The sequence below is a fragment of the Schistocerca serialis genome, unplaced genomic scaffold (genome assembly GCF_023864345.2).
Source record: "Schistocerca serialis cubense isolate TAMUIC-IGC-003099 unplaced genomic scaffold, iqSchSeri2.2 HiC_scaffold_133, whole genome shotgun sequence".
Lineage (NCBI taxonomy): Eukaryota > Metazoa > Arthropoda > Insecta > Orthoptera > Acrididae > Schistocerca > Schistocerca serialis.
Window position 1 is genome coordinate 187,501 of NW_026047547.1, and position 2,500 is coordinate 190,000.

Sequence of the window (2,500 nt, forward strand, 5' to 3'; positions counted from 1 at the left end):
TAATCGCTCCCGTCAGCGGCGCTTCAGCTTTGGACAATTTCACGACCCGTCTTGAAACACGGACCAAGGAGTCTAACATGTGCGCGAGTCATTGGGCTGTACGAAACCTAAAGGCGTAATGAAAGTGAAGGTCTCGCCTTGCGCGGGCCGAGGGAGGATGGGGCTTCCCCGCCCTTCACGGGGCGGCGGCCTCCGCACTCCCGGGGCGTCTCGTCCTCATTGCGAGGTGAGGCGCACCTAGAGCGTACACGTTGGGACCCGAAAGATGGTGAACTATGCCTGGCCAGGACGAAGTCAGGGGAAACCCTGATGGAGGTCCGTAGCGATTCTGACGTGCAAATCGATCGTCGGAGCTGGGTATAGGGGCGAAAGACTAATCGAACCATCTAGTAGCTGGTTCCCTCCGAAGTTTCCCTCAGGATAGCTGGTGCTCGTACGAGTCTCATCCGGTAAAGCGAATGATTAGAGGCCTTGGGGCCGAAACGACCTCAACCTATTCTCAAACTTTAAATGGGTGAGATCTCCGGCTTGCTTGATATGCTGAAGCCGCGAGCAAACGACTCGGATCGGAGTGCCAAGTGGGCCACTTTTGGTAAGCAGAACTGGCGCTGTGGGATGAACCAAACGCCGAGTTAAGGCGCCCGAATCGACGCTCATGGGAAACCATGAAAGGCGTTGGTTGCTTAAGACAGCAGGACGGTGGCCATGGAAGTCGGAATCCGCTAAGGAGTGTGTAACAACTCACCTGCCGAAGCAACTAGCCCTGAAAATGGATGGCGCTGAAGCGTCGTGCCTATACTCGGCCGTCAGTCTGGCAGTCATGGCCGGTCCTTGCGGCCGGCCGCGAAGCCCTGACGAGTAGGAGGGTCGCGGCGGTGGGCGCAGAAGGGTCTGGGCGTGAGCCTGCCTGGAGCCGCCGTCGGTGCAGATCTTGGTGGTAGTAGCAAATACTCCAGCGAGGCCCTGGAGGGCTGACGCGGAGAAGGGTTTCGTGTGAACAGCCGTTGCACACGAGTCAGTCGATCCTAAGCCCTAGGAGAAATCCGATGTTGATGGGGGCCGTCATAGCATGATGCACTTTGTGCTGGCCCCCGTTGGGCGAAAGGGAATCCGGTTCCTATTCCGGAACCCGGCAGCGGAACCGATACAAGTCGGGCCCCTCTTTTAGAGATGCTCGTCGGGGTAACCCAAAAGGACCCGGAGACGCCGTCGGGAGATCGGGGAAGAGTTTTCTTTTCTGCATGAGCGTTCGAGTTCCCTGGAATCCTCTAGCAGGGAGATAGGGTTTGGAACGCGAAGAGCACCGCAGTTGCGGCGGTGTCCCGATCTTCCCCTCGGACCTTGAAAATCCGGGAGAGGGCCACGTGGAGGTGTCGCGCCGGTTCGTACCCATATCCGCAGCAGGTCTCCAAGGTGAAGAGCCTCTAGTCGATAGAATAATGTAGGTAAGGGAAGTCGGCAAATTGGATCCGTAACTTCGGGATAAGGATTGGCTCTGAGGATCGGGGCGTGTCGGGCTTGGTCGGGAAGTGGGTCAGCGCTAACGTGCCGGGCCTGGGCGAGGTGAGTGCCGTAGGGGTGCCGGTAAGTGCGGGCGTTTAGCGCGGGCGTGGTCTGCTCTCGCCGTTGGTCGGCCTCGTGCTGGCCGGCGGTGCAGGATGCGCGCGCCTGCGCGGCGTTCGCGCCCCGGTGCTTCAACCTGCGTGCAGGATCCGAGCTCGGTCCCGTGCCTTGGCCTCCCACGGATCTTCCTTGCTGCGAGGCCGCGTCCGCCTTAGCGTGCTCCTCCGGGGGCGCGCGGGTGCGCGGATTCTCTTCGGCCGCCATTCAACGATCAACTCAGAACTGGCACGGACTGGGGGAATCCGACTGTCTAATTAAAACAAAGCATTGCGATGGCCCTAGCGGGTGTTGACGCAATGTGATTTCTGCCCAGTGCTCTGAATGTCAACGTGAAGAAATTCAAGCAAGCGCGGGTAAACGGCGGGAGTAACTATGACTCCCAAAGCCCACCTGATGCGTAATATATGGACCCTCTCGATTCACCCCTCAGCATCCTTGTGATGTCGGGTGGATGATGGTTCAATTAGCCTCTCGGTGGGAAATCCTAGCTCTGGCCTTCAAGTGGCGGGAGTCGTGAGGGTGCTGTGAAAGGTTTCACGTAGGTGTACCTTTCCAGTATCCCGACCGACAGAGCAGGGTGCTTTTCGGGCTTGGGGGTTACCTCCCCCCCTGCCTTTGTTACAGCTGGTGCAACTAATAGAAGCGAACGTGGTACCAGGCCTCCCGCTGGAGCGCCTGTGCCAGCTGATGAGCCAGCCAACCAGCCAACCGGTGCGGGTCGAGCGCTGCTCCCCGCCATCTGCCCTGACTGTATGCGGTCCTTCTCCACCAAGACCGGACTTGGTGTCCATCGGCGTCGCGCCCATCCGACTGCTGCTAATGCTGAGATCAAGACCGAGAGGAAGAAGGCCAGGTGGTCCCAGGAAGAGCTCCTGCG

General features: G+C 59.2%; 1 pseudogene; it reads left to right on the forward strand.

Annotated features, from left to right (window-relative positions):
- Positions 1–2,500, forward strand: part of LOC126439617 (large subunit ribosomal RNA) — a 7,749-nt pseudogene that overhangs the window by 875 nt on the left and 4,374 nt on the right.